General features: G+C 38.0%; 1 pseudogene; it reads right to left on the bottom strand.

The window, feature by feature from the left end:
• Positions 1-346: 346 nt before the first annotated feature.
• Positions 347-15,045, bottom strand: part of LOC133250031 (serine/arginine-rich splicing factor 3-like) — a 60,237-nt pseudogene continuing 45,538 nt past the window's right edge.

The raw sequence follows: 15,045 nt of genomic DNA, 5'->3' as shown, positions 1-15,045 counted from the left end.
ACCAACTGGACAACCTTTTGTCCAGTGTGAAGACTAGTGGAATTTTTAAACCTCTAATCCAGTTTAAGGGTGCAGCTTTAATTTCTCCAGCTTTTGAGTTCACAGCAGCTTTTAAAAACCGCTTAACTACAGCTGCATACCATATCCCAGCTATGTTGAAAAAAATCTTCCAATTTTTGCCAGTTTTTGTTTCCATAATGTTAAACATCGACTTTACCTGGGCAGGAGTTAGAGGTTTATTATCAGCCTATGCAAGACTAAAATTCAAAGCAAATTAAATTTTGTTTAAGGGAACATTTTAAAGTAACAATTTGTGATATTACATGCCTCATATGACCCATTTCAAACCATAGAGAACTACACCTTGTGTGTCACTGTTCCAACAGACCAACAAATGTGAACGGCTAAAACATTTTTAAAATGCACCAAGCTTATGCAGTCTCAAACAAAACTTGAATTTTCTGTACATACTCCTGTCAAATGAAGTTATTTCCTGTACACCACTCCTCTTGCAAACTGATCTTCTATTTCCTTTCATTTGACCTAGATCTGCTGTGAGACCTAGAGAAAGATCAGCATGGCTTGTGTCTTCTCTCCCGAGACAGTGTTCTTTCTCTTCTCCTATCTCTAGAAAGGGACCTGCTCCGCCTGCGGGAGAAGCTTCTCAGTCTTGGAGATCTGCGTGGAGGTGGAGGACTCCTCCTCCGATAATCATCTCAAGGGCCACGACCCCAAGAAGGAGGTGCGCCACGATTTCGACTTCCCTTTTCACCGTTGGATAGTTCCACCCTTCTCGGCAGCCACACAGTGTTCTCTCCCGTCTAGCTCTGGGACAGCATCAGCTGCATCTAGGGGGTCTTCAGATTCAACAAAAGCAAAGCCAGGATGGTTTCTAGCAACCCACACACTTCGGAGTGGTCCATAATAGCCAAAAGCTCGTTCCAATTCAGTCTTGTTACCATTGTTTCCAAGATTATCTACATAAAATTTACAGTCCAATCGACAGGAATCACGATGCGTTTTGAGATCTTAGGTTAGAAATGCGGAGGTTCAAATCCACAGAACTTAGGCTAGGTCTTCCCGGTTCCCTCCCGCCCGCGTTCCCAGATGCGCCCGCACACCTGACGTCCATGAAATAGCCTACATTCTCTTTTTAAAACATTCTTTTCCATTATGGATTATCCCAGGAGACTGGATATAGCTCCCTGTGGTGTACCGTAGGACCTTGGTGTTTATCCATTCTAAATGTAATAATTTGCACCTGTCAACCCCAAATTCCCAAGCCAACTCTCTCCCTTTTCTCCTCTCCCTTGACAAGCACAAGTCTGATCTCTCTGCCTGTGAGTCTGTTTCTGTTTTGTAGACAGGTTCATTTGTGCCCTATTTTAGGTTCCACCTATAAGTGATATCATATGCTATTTGTCTTTCTCTTTCTGGCTTACTTCACTTAGTATGATAATCTCTAATTGAATCCATGTTGTTGCAAATGGGCACTATTTTCTTCCTTTCTTCCTTTTTTATTTTATGGCTGAGTAGTTGTAAATATATACCACATCTTCTTTATCCATTCATCTATCATTGGACATTTTGGTTGGTTTCATGTTTTGGCTACTATGAATAGTGCCGCTATTTTTTTTGAATTATAGTTTTGTCTGGATATATGCCATAGTATCTTTGAAACACAATAAAGCAAAGTGCAATGAAACAACGTATGTCTGTACCAAGAATAACCTCATTAACACTTTTGAGAACATAGTGAGATTTTACTAATTCAGACAACAGTAACATCATAATTCATACACTGAAATTAAATTTACATTGATATTATATATTTTTTGGCATTCTTTGGCATTGACGTTCTTTGGGTAATGAATCTGAGTAAACTCCAGGAGTTTGCGATGGACAGGGATGCCTGGCATGCTGCAGTCCATGCCAGGTCACGACTGAGCAACTGAACTGAACTGAACATATTTTTTACAAAAGAACATACTTTAGAAACTAAACATATAAACCTGGCTCCAAAGAGCATTATAAAATATTTACCTTTACAACCACCTCTGTGTTGTTAAGTGCTCAGTCATGTCCGACTCTTTGCAACCCCATGGACTGCAGCACGCCAGGCTTCCCTGTCCATCACCAACTCCTGGAGCCTGCTCAAACTCATGTCCATTGACTCAGTGATGCCATCCAACCATTTTATCCTCTGTCGTCCCCTTCTCCTCCTACCTTCAGTCCTTCCCAGCACGAGGGTCTTTTCTAATAAGTCAGCTCTTCACATCAGGTGGACAAAGTATTGGACCTTCAGCTTCAGCATCAGTCCTTCCAATCAGTATTCAGGATTGATTTCCTTTAGGATTGACTGGTTTGATCTCCTTGCAGTCCAAGGGACTCTCAAGAGTCTTCTCCACCACCACAGTTCAAAAGCATCAATTCTTTGACACTCAGTCTTCTTTACGGTCCAACTCACATCCATACATGACTACTGGAAAAACCATAGCTTTGACTAGATGGACCTTTGTCAGTAAAGTAATACCTCTGCTTTTTACTATGCTGTCTAGGTTTGACATAGCTTTTCTTCCAAGGAGCAAGTGTCTTTTAATTTCATGACGGCAGTCACCTTCTGCAGTGATTTTGGAGCCCAAGAAAATGAAGTCTGTCACTGTTTCCATTGTTTCCCATCTATTTGCCATGAAGTGATGAGACTGGATGCCATCATCTTCGTTTTTTGAATGTTGAGTTTTAAGCCACCTTTTCACTCTCCTTCATCAAGAGGCTCTTTAGTTCCTCTTCTCTTTCTGCCAAAAGGGTGGTGTCATTTGCATATCTGAGGTTATTGATATTTCTTCCAGCAATCTTGATTCTAACTTGTGCTTCATTCAGCTGGCATTTTGCATGATGTACTCTGTATATAAGTATAATAAGCAGGGTGACAATATATGGCCTTGATGTACTGCTTTTCCAATTTGGAACCTGTCCATTTTTCCATATCTGGTTCTAACTGTTGCTTCTTGACCTGCATACAGGTTTCTGAGGAGATAGGTGAGGTGGTCTGGTATTCCCATATCTCTCAGAATTTTCCACAGTTTGTTGTGATCCGTACAGTCAAAGGCTTTAGCATGGTCAATAAAGCAGAAGTAGATGTTTTTTCTGGAATTCTCTTGCTTTTTCTGTGAGCCAACGTATGTTGGCAATTTGATCTCTGGTTCCTCTGCCTTTTCTAAATCCAGCTTGAACATCTGGAAATTCTCAGTTCGCGCACTATTGATGGCTAGCTTGGAGAATTTTGAGCATTATTTTGCCTGCATGTGAAATGAGTGCAATTGTGCAGTAACCACCTCTGTACAGACAGTTATATTTTGGCAGTTACCTCTGAAGCTGGCCACAGTAAATATTCAATAATTGTTTGCTGAAAGAATAAACATTTTAAGTTGTAGTCACAGAGCAGCTTAATCCATTACTGAAGCAGTGGATCTTCTATAATCCTCTACTCAATCTTGTACTTTGGTTATAAAAGTATGTTGCAGAGAATTAGACTATAAATCAGATGTTTTCAGTACATCTAAGTGCCTTCAGCAGGTTTGAATTAATGATTCTTCTGTTGATAGAAATAAGGAAATTTTAAGACTAGGATAATAAGAATCTATTGGCTAGTTCACAAGTAATGCTTTTTTATTTTTTTACCTTTTGACCTCTAATACCTATTCTTCCCACCCCCACCCCCACTTCTGACAATCACCAGTTGGTTCTCTGTATCTATGAACTGTTATGTTTATTTTTTAGATTTCACATATAAGAGATCATAGAATATTTGTCTCTGACTTATTTCACTTAGCATAATGCCCTAAAGGTCCATCCATGTTGTTGCAAATGGCAAGTTTTTTTTTTTCCATTTTTAAATTTGTTAAGCAATCTCAACATACTTGACACACATATTTGTTTATATATATACACCACATCTTCTTACCCATTCAGTTAGATTGTTCACATATCTTGGTGTTGTAAATAATGTTACAATGAACATGGAGTTGTGTTTCTTTCTGAATTAGTATTTTCATTTTCTTCTGATAATACCAAGAGGTGGAACTGCTGAACGGTATGGTAGTTATATTTTTAGCTTTTGAGAAAACTCCATACTTTTTTCAAAGTGACTGCACCAATTTGCATTCTCACCGACAGTTCAGAAGGGTTCCCTTTGCTCCACATCCTTGTGGACACTTGTTATTTCTTGTCTTTTGATAATAGCCAGTCTAGGACATGTAAGGAGATATCCTACTGTGGTTTTGATTTGCATTTCCTTAATGATTAAAGAAGAGAGAATAGCAAGGAGAGATAAGAAAGCCTTCCTCAGCGATCAATGCAAAGAAATAGAGGAAAACAACAGAATGGGAAAGACTAGAGATCTCTTCAAGAAAATTAGAGATACCAAGGGAACATTTCATGCAAAGATGGGCTCGATAAAGGAAAGAAATGGTATGGACCTAACAGAAGCAGAAGATATTAAGAAGAGGTGGCAAGAATACAAAGAAGAACTGTACAAAAAAGATCTTCACGACCAAGATAATCACAATGCTGTGATCACTCACCTAGAGCCAGACATCCTGGAATGTGAAGTCAAGTGGGCCTTAGAAAGCATCACTATGAACAAAGCTAGTGGAGGTGATGGAATTCCAGTTGAGCTCTTTCAAATCCTGGAAAATGATGCTGTGAAAGTGCTGTACTCAATATGCCAGCTAATTTGGAAAACTCAGCAGTGGCCACAGGACTGGAAAAGGTCAGTTTTCATTCCAATCTCAAAGAAAGGCAATGCCAAAGAATGCTCAAACTACTGCACAATTGCACTCATCTCACAGGCTAGTAAAGTAATGCTCAAAATTTTCCAAGCCAGGCTTCAGCAATACGTGAACCGTGAACATCCAGATGCTCAAGCTTGTTTTAGAAAAGGCAGAGGAACCAGAGATCAAATTGCCAACATCCGCTGGATCATGGAAAAAGCAAGAGAGTTCCAGAGAAACATCTATTTCTACTTTATTGACTATGCCAAAGCCTTTGACTGTGTGGATCACAATAAACTGTGGAAAATTCTGAAAGAGATGGGAATACAAGACCACCTGACCTGCTTCTTGAGAAACCTATATGCAGGTCAGGAAGCAACAGTTAGAACTGGACATGGAACAACAGACTGGTTCCAAATAGGAAAAGGAGTACATCAAGGCTGTATATTGTCACCCTGCTTATTTAACTTCTATGCAGAGTACATCATGAGAAACGCTGGACTGGAAGAAACACAAGCTGAAATCAAGATTGCCGGGAGAAATATCAATAACCTCAGATATGCAGATGACACCACCCTTATGGCAGAAAGTGAAGAGGAACTAAAATCCTCTTGATGAAAGTGAAAGTGGAGAGTGAAAAAGTTGGCTTTACAGCTCAACATTCAGAAAACGAAGATCATGGCATCTGGTCCCATCACTTCATGGGAAAGAGATGGGGAAACAGTGTCAGACTTTATTTTTTGGGGCTCCAAAATCACTGCAGATGGTGATTGCTGCCATGAAATTAAAAGGCATTTACTCCTTGGAAGGAAAGTTATGACCAACCTAGATAGCATATTGAAAAGCAGAGATATTACTTTGCCAACAAAGGTCCGTCTAGTCAAGGCTATGGTTTTTCCAGTGGTCATGTATGGATGTGAGAGTTGTACTGTGAAGAAAGCTGAGCACTGAAGAACTGATGCTTTTGAACTGTGGTGTTGGAGAAGACTCTTGAGAGTCCCTTGGACTGCAAGGAGATCCAACCAGTCCATCCTAATGAAGACCAGTCCTGGGTGTTCTTTGGAAGGACTGATGCTGAAGCTGAAACTCCAATACTTTGGCCACCTCATGCAAAGAGTTGACTCATTGGAAAAGACCCTGATGCTGGGAGGGATTGGGGGCAGAAGGAGAAGGGGATAACAGAGGATGAAATGGCTGGATGGCATCACCAACTCGATGGACATGAGTTTGAGTGAACTCCGGGAGTTGGTGATGGACAGGGAGGCCTGGAGTGCTGCGATTCATGGGATGGCAAAGAGTCATACACAACTGAGCGACTGAATTGAACTGAACTGAACATTTGTTGTAAAGTTAGTTTGGTGGTACTGAATTCTCTTAACTTTGCTTGTCTGAAAAGCTTTTGATTTCCCCATCAATTTTGAATGAGGTCCTTTCCAGATAGAGTAATCTTGGTTGTAGATTTTTCCCTTTCAGTACTTTATATATATCCTACCATTCCCTTCTGGCCTGCAGAGTTTCTCCTGAAAGATCAGCTGTTAAACATATGGGGTCTCTCTTGTATGTTACTTGTGCTTTTCCATTGCTGCTTTAATATTCTTTATTTGTGTTTAATGTTTGTTAGTTTGATTAGTATATGTCTTGTGGCATGTTTCTCCTTGGGTTTATTCTGTATGGGACTCTTTGCACCTCTTGGACTTGATTGACTATTTCCTTTTTCATGTTGGGGAAATTTTCAACTATAGTCTCTTCAAAAATTTGCTCATACCCTTTCTTTTTCTCTTCTTCTGGGACCCCTATAATTCAAATGTTGGTGTGTTTGATATTGTCCCAGAGGTCTCTGAGACTATCCTCAGTTCTTTTCATTCTTTTTACTTTATTCTGCTTTTCAGAAGCTATTTCCACCATTTTATCTTCCATCTCACTGATTCATTCTTCTGCTTCAGATATTCTGCTATTGATTCCTTGTAGAGTATTTTTGGGAGGAGGCAATGGCACCCCACTCCAGTACTCTTGCCTGGAAAATCCCATGGACGGAGGAGCCTGGTGGGCTGCAGTCCATGGGGTCGTGAAGAGTCGGACACGACTGAGCGATTTCCCTTTCACTTTTCACTTTCATGCATTGGGGAAGGAAATGGCCACCCACTCCAGTGTTCTTGCTTGGAGAAACCCAGGGACGGGGGAGCCTGGTGGGCTGCCGTCTATGGGGTCGCACAGAGTTGGATATGACTGAAGTGACATAGCAGCAGCAACAGAGTATTTTTAATTTCAGTAATTGTGTTGTTTGACTCTGTATGTCTATTCTTTAATTCTTCTAGGTCTTTGTTAATTGATTCTTGCATTTTCTCCATTCTGTTTTCAAGAGTTTTGATCATCTTTACCATCCTTATTCTGAATTCTTTTTCAGGTAGTTTGCCTGTTTCCTATTCATTTATTTGGCCTTCTGTGTTTCAAGTTTGTTTCTTCATTTGTGCAGTATTTCTCTGCCTTTTCATTATTATTTTTTTTAATTTATTGTATTTGAGGTCTCCTTTTCCCAGGCTTCAAGGTTGAATTCTTTCTTCCTTTTGGTTTCTGCCCTCCTAAGTTTGGTGCAGTGGTTTGTGTAAGCTTCATATAGGGTGAGATTTATGCTAAGTTTTTTTTGTTTGTTTTTTTTTTCCCCACTGTAAGGATGAGTGAGGTGGTAATCCTGTCTGCTGCTAATTCTGTTTGTATTTTTGTTTTGTTCGTTTTTTGGATGAGGCATCCTGCACAGGGTGCTACTGGTGGTTGGGTGATTCTGGGTCATGTATTCAAGTGGTTTCCTTTGTGTGACTTCTCACTATTTGATACTCCCTAGGGTTAGTTCTCTGGTAGTCTAGGGTCTTGGAGTCAGTGCTCCCAATCCAAAGATTCAGGGCTCGATCTCTGGTCAGGAACAAAATTCCACAAGTGTTTTGTTATGTCATTAAGTGAGATAACACATGGCCAAAAATGAGAAACCAAAGATGAATCCCAGACTAATGGCAGTTACATAATCAGCAAATAATAATTAAAATCATGGACTATACACATACACAGATACATCCATAAGCAAAATCAAAACAGTCCAACAAAAATAAAGTACAGTCCCACAAAAATAAAGTACAATAGAGTGACCTGGCGAACAAAGGAAACCAAAAATTATATCTATCATTTAAGAACAAAACTAACTAAAGCACAAACTGGAAAACAAAACTAAAGCAAGGTGCCAAGTTTGGAATAAAGCAATGAAAACAAAACTAACATATGTTGAGAGGAAAGGTAAGAAAGAAAAGAAAGAAAGAATAGATATGCAAAGCTAAATAGAGATAGATAAAGAAGATTTATATACATTAAAGATAACTGCAAGGGGAAAAGAACAGTAGGAAAAGCAAGCAAAGTAATAAAAGCAGAAAAAACAATAATAGGTTTTAAAAAATTTAAAAAAGGAAGAAAAAGAAAGAGGAAAGGAAAAAAAAAGGAAAACTCCACATAACTGCAAAAGCCCAATGTAGAGGCAAAAGTTTATAACAGCAATAAAAAGTGTGATTGGAAGAGAAAAAGAAAAATCTCAAAAGCTTAATTAGATTTCATAGCACCAATAAAATTGAAAACTACAACAGATGTTGGCAATTTGATCTCTGATTCCTCTGCCTTTTCTAAATCCAGTTTGAACATCTGGAAGTTCACAGTTCACATACTGTTGAAGCCTGGCTTGGAGAATTTTGAGCATTACTTTATTAGCATGTGAGATGAGTGTAATTGTGCAGTAGTTTGAGCATTCTTTGGCATTGCCTTTCTTTGGGATTGGAATGAAAACTGACCTTTTCCAGTCCTGTGGCCACTGCTGACTTTTCCAAATTTGCTGGCATATTGTTTCACAGCATCACCTTTGAGGATTTGAAATAGTTCAACTGGAATTCTATCACCTCCACTAGCTTTGTTCATAGTGATGCTTCCCAAGGCCCACCTGACTTTGTATTCCAGGATGTCTGGCTCTAGGTGAGTGATCACACCATTGTGGTTATCTGGGTCATGAAGATCTTTTTTGTATTGTTCTTCTGTGTATTCTTGCCACCTCTTCTTAATATCTTATGCTTCTGTTAGGTCTATACCATTTCTGGCCTTTATTTTGCCCATCTTTGCATGAAAACTTCCCTTGGTATTCCTAATTTTCTTGAAGAGATCTCTAGTCTTTCCCATTCTGTTGTTTTCATCTATTTCAATCAAACACAGGCCCCCACATTGAAAGTGCTGCGTCTTAACCACTGGACTGCCAGGAAATTCCCTAGTTTTCAATATGTAAGCTTTTCACCTTCTTGGTTAAATTTGTTCCTGAGAACTTTGTTCTTTTTGATATAAATGAGATTGTTTTCTTTATTTCTCTTTATGTTTGTTTATTTGTGTACAGGAACACACCAAATTTTTGCATATTGATTTTATATCCTGCAGCTTTACTGATTTTGTTTATTAGCTCTAACAGTTTTTGATGGCATCTTTAGGGCTTTTTGTGTATAACATCTTGTCATGTGCAAGTGACAGGTTTACTTCTTCCTTTCCGATTTGGATGTCTTTTATTTCTTTTTCTCACCTAATTACTCTGTGTAGGATTTCCTATACTGTGTTGAAAATAACTGGTGACAGTGAACACCTTTGTCTTGTTTCTCATCTTAGAGGAAAGACTTTCAGCTTTTCACCATTGAGTATGATGTTAAAGGTCCATCTAGTCAAGGCTCTCATTTTTCCAGTGGTCATGTATGGATGTGAGAGTTGGACTGTGAAGAAAGCTGAGCACTGAAGAATTGATGCTTTTGAACTGTGGTGTTGGAGAAGACTCTTGAGAGTCCCTTGGACTGCAAGGAGATCCAACCAGTCCATCCTAAAGGAGATCAGTCCTGGGTGTTCATTGGAAGGACTGATGTTGAAGCTGAAACTCCAATACTTTGGCCACCTCATGTGAAGAGCTGACTCATTTGAAAAGACCCTGATGCTGGGAGAGATTGGGGGCAGGAGGAGAAGGGGACGACAGAGGATGAGATGGCTGGATGGCATCACTGACTTGATGGACATGAGTTTGGGTGAGCTCCATGAGTTGGTGATGGACAGGGATGCCTGGTGTGCTGCGATTCATGGGGTCGCAAAGTGTCAGACACGACTGAGCAACTGAACTGAACTGGTGATGTTAGCTGTGGGTTTGTCATGTACAGCCTTTATTATGTTGAGGTACATTCCTTCTATTCTCATTTGTTTAGAGATTTTTTTTGTACATGGATGTTGACTTTTGTCAAATGCTTTTTTTGTTGTTGTTTCAGTTTAGATAATCATAATTTTTATTCTTCATTTTGTTAATGCGGTATATCACATTGACTTCATTGCAGATAATGAATGATACTTACACCCCTGGAAAAAATCCTGCTTGATCATGGTGTATGATCCTTAAAATGTATTGTTGAAATCAGTTTGCTAATATTTTGTTGAAGATTTTTGCATCTACATCCATCAATAATGCTGCTGCTGCTAAGTCACTTCAGTCGTGTCCAACTCTATTCGACCCCGTAGACGGCAGCCCACCAGGCTCCCCGTCCCTGGGATTCTCCATGCAAGAACACTGGAGTGGGTTGCCATTTCCTTCTCCAATGCATGAAAGTGAAAAGTGAAAGTGAAATCACTCAGTCATGTCCAACTCGTAGCGACCCAATGGACTGCAGCCCACCAGGCTCCTCCGTCCATGGGATTTTCCAGGCAAGAGTACTGGAGTGGGGTGCCATTGTCTTCTCTGATCCATCAATAATATTGACCTATAATTTCTTTCCTTCGGTATCCTGTCTGGTGTTGGTATCAGGGTAATGCTGACCTCTTTAAATGAGTTTGAAAGAGTTTTCTCCTTTTCTGTTTTTGAAGAGTTTGAGAGGGATTGGTTTAATTCTCTTTTGAATGTTTAGTAGAATTCATCAGTGAAGTTTTAAACTTTGGTTTGCTGGGAGGTTTTTAATTCCTGACTCAGTTTCTTTACCAGTTAATTGGGCTGTTTAGATTTTCTCTTCCACTATGATTCAGTCTTGATAGGTTGTATGTTTTTTAGAAATTCTTCCATTTCTTCTACGTTGTCCAATTTGTTGGCATGCTACTGTTTATAGTAGTCTCTTATGATCCTTTGTATTTCGGTGGTATCAGTTGTAATATCTCCCTTTCATTTCTGATTTTAATTAGTCCTCTTTTTTCTTTACTTTTTGAATCTTAAGCATGTAAAAATCAAGAAAGAAAATGTAGTTAGAGCTGATTAATTCCAGTGGTAGCACAATGATAAGAGATCTCTAGGAATTCCTGTAGCTCTGACCCACTCTAGGGTTGTTTCTTAGCTCCTATCTGTTCCTGAAGCTGTTTTACAAATGTGCCATTAAATTTATGACTTATCTTTTCAACAAATTCGCCTACTTGCTTAATTTACCTTGAATTCATTTTGTTGCTTGCAGCCATGCTTGTATTCATAATTTTCACTATTTTAGAATATTTTCTTAGGATAGATTTGATAGCATTGGGATTATTGAAATAGTAAAATTTCTTGATGGTTTTCTGGCCTTTTATATAAATACCTTTTGTTGTGATTGCAGAGGCCAAACTAAATAGAAAAACTTTTCTTACTTCTGCAGTGATATGAACATTCTGATAACACAGGAAATGGCAAAAGTAATTGCTTTCATTACAGTCTATGCAATTTAGAAGAAGAAAAGGGAATTACTTTTTTAATCATTTGCACACATTTCTGTGGTAATAGACAGCTGTTGTTTTAACTTTTCTAATGAGATCATTGTAACTGGGTCCATTAGTAAGATGAGTTACCAATAAACCTAAGATGCTCCATACCAAAGACAGACTTGTGCATGTGAATGAATGTGTGGGGTGACTGTGTTGGGAGAGATGGAAGGGGTCTGAAAAATGAAGGGTAGAATGGAAAAGAGAGAGAAAAGAGATATACTGGAAATGTGCAGGCCATAGATATATTAACCAGTTTGCCTCTCAGGCATGCATAATATAAAGGCTCCAATTCTAAGACTGACTGATGGTAATGATTCTTTCCAACCTAACTTGTTCCTTCTATAAATTAAAAAAAATTTTTTTCTGTTACTATGTATTTAAATTCATTACTCTGCTTTGAAGTTCCAGTTACCAATAGTGAATACAGTTGTGGATCTTAATAAACATTTGTTTAAAATCTATTCTAATTCCATTCCCTCATTTACCTTTGGGAACTTCTGTTAAGCACTATGACGAATGCCTAAGAGTTGCTGGGGGAAAAAAGCCAGACTAAATTTGACCCTGGTCATCTTATTATTTCTTTATAGCCTTGCCCCTCCATAAAGACTAACGTTTATCTTTGAATCGTTGAGAATTCTTAGCTTCAGAATTCTTACTTTAAGAAGACAAAGTACCCTTTGTCTAAGGGTAATTTTTATGGTGTGGGACAGTTAACTTACTTATTAAGAATAAAGCAAATGAAGTCTGTATTAAATGGAAAACATATTTGTGACTTTCCATGAAGGTCAGGGCAACCACATTCTAAAATCATCAGCAATGCTGCTTGGTTTAAAGAGTTAGGTCTATTTCACATTTTTTTAAGACAAAATTTTTTAATTTACTTGGAAAGAAAAAGATACATGTTTTGTAACGTAGGCTTTGAGATTCACACTTCTTTTCTGTACAGACACAGCTCAAGATTTGACACACTCAGTATTTCAAGATATTATTTATATGTGTAATTTAAAATATGACACAAGTGAACATATCCATAAACCAAAACAACTCACAAATACTTTGGAGGATAATAAAAATATGACACTAGCAATTTTTAAAATTGGGCTTATTTACAAAATTTTCAATATTTTGTATGTTATTTCTGTTGTATCAGATCTGAAACAATCTTCACATTTTATTCACACAATAGTCATTCATTCAAATAAGGCATTAATTGAGCACCTACTATATACAAGACAGTGAATAAAGCAGAGAATGAAAGAAATGACCTGCTCTCATGACGCTAATACTCTCATGAAGGATGGAATTTAAAATAAAAACATATAAATATATTATAAACCAAGTGATAAATGTTATGAAAAGAAAATAAAGCAAGACAGTAACAACAGTGATGCCTGTGCTATTGTGCAAAATTTGCTCAGGATCGTCATTGACACAGTTTATAGTCTCCTTCTGGAAACCAACTTAAGGGTCAGCTAGTAATTCCAAGTGCCTAAATCCTTCAAAGAATCTACCATATCTAAGAGTTAATGCACACACACATTTCTTAGAAAAGAGATTTTCATATGTGACCTGATGAACTATATATCAAAGTACAATGGTATTTGGTAATATGTGAATAATGAAACGAGGTTAACCAAATATGTTTTACTTTTTGAAATACTGAACGTCCTTTACCTGTAAGCAAATTGTGTTGTTAAATTTTATTTTTAAATATGTATTTGAATCTCTGAATACATTTTCCCATAGAAACAATATTAACTATAAAAATATATGTCCAAGCCTGTTATTCAGCTGAAGTACAGTTTATTGAAATAGTAGAAAATAATATTGCCTCCAATTACAGTAACTGAATAAAGTAGAAAATCTATGTAAGAGAATCCGAATCTTTTTCTTGAAGGATGACACTGTAGAAAATTATGTTCATTAAGAGGAAAACAGAGAGAACATGAACAGAACATTGAGGGGACTAAAGGGCATGAAAACTTTATAGGTTTCTGGAATTGGTTATTTTTTATATATAATTTTATTTTAAAGTTATAATTTTCTTTAATTTCTAAGAAACCATGTCATTTAGCACTACTCATATTCAAGTCATAATTAGACCTGACTTTTTTCCCCCTCTCACAAATTAAGAAGAGACAAAAAGAGGGTAGGACTTCTCTTAGTTTTGGAAATAATCAAAGAAGCGAAAAAAAACCCAAAAACTTATTTATAAGAATATTATATTTTAGCTTTATTTAAAATTGCATGGTTGGAAATAAACTCAATTTCCAACAGCAGGAAAATGGTAAAGAAATTTAGACTTGGAATATATTGAATCCACCAAAAGGAAAGTTTCTGAAGAATATTTAATGAAGTAGGAAAAAAAAATGTTCATTGGAGGATAAAAGCTAGCAACAAGACTGTATACTGCTGTAAGATTTTCCTATAAACTTTTCAACCAAAGATTTGAAATTATTATCCCTGGGTGTAGAGTGATTAGTATTTTAAAGATTTTTTTTTTCATTTTTTATTTCTATGATCTGTATTGTTGATTTTTGCATTTTTGAAGGTATTTTTCAGAGTCTGATTTGCATATGAGGAAAAGTAAATAAGGAAAGGGTTTTAGAATAACTGTTAAGCATATTTTAAAGATTTAGTGGGAAAAATAATACTCTTAAGAAAGAAACAACTGGAAAATATCTGTTTTTACTTAATTCTTCCCTAAGTGAAAGAAACAGCCTGATGGTAAAGACACTCTGGGCAGAAAGTCGTGGTGGCCCCAGATTTCATGACCTTTGTAACAGGCCCCTATGTTAAATTCCTCCTATTGAGCCACCTGGTGTGGACCCTGTTTTCCTGATTGGATCCTGACTAATAGTGGTACTTTTCTTCTAAGAAGTACTAAGAAGCGGTACTCCCTCAATAACAAAAATCTGATGTGTGAACAAACATGCCTTGTTGTGCACCGATCACTTATCTGTGTCTCTCTTCCTTTGCACCCAAACCCAACCCCCCTGTGCCTTTGCACAATGCCTCTTCCTTGCATCTACCGCTGGCCATCCCCAGCAACAACCAGTGGCCCCAGGGTGAAATCTGAACTTAGATCAAAGGAGTTTGAATCTCTTTCACAAAGAAGATAACGGAGGAAGAATCCTCACTTAAACGTTATCCTAGACTCACAGACTTAGAGAACAAACTTATGGTTGCCAGGGGGCAGAATGCAGGGAAGGGATAGTTAGGGAACTTGGGATAGACATGTCCACACTGCTATATTTAAAATGATAACCAACAAGGTCCTACTGCATGGCACATGGAACTCTGCTCAATGTTATGTGGCAGCTTGGATGGAAGGGGAGTTTGGGGGACAATGTGCTCAGTCATTTCCAACTCTATGCCACCATATGGGACTGTAGCCCACCAGGCTCCTCTGTCCATGGGATTTTTTCAGGCAAGAATACTGGAGTGGGTTTCCATTTCCTCCTCCAGGGGATCTTCTCCACCCAGGGACTGAACCCATGTCTCCTTTGTCTCCTGC

The sequence above is a fragment of the Bos javanicus genome, chromosome 6, assembly GCF_032452875.1.
Source record: "Bos javanicus breed banteng chromosome 6, ARS-OSU_banteng_1.0, whole genome shotgun sequence".
NCBI classification, from domain to species: Eukaryota; Metazoa; Chordata; class Mammalia; order Artiodactyla; family Bovidae; genus Bos; species Bos javanicus.
This window is presented reverse-complemented; position numbering and strand designations above follow the sequence as displayed.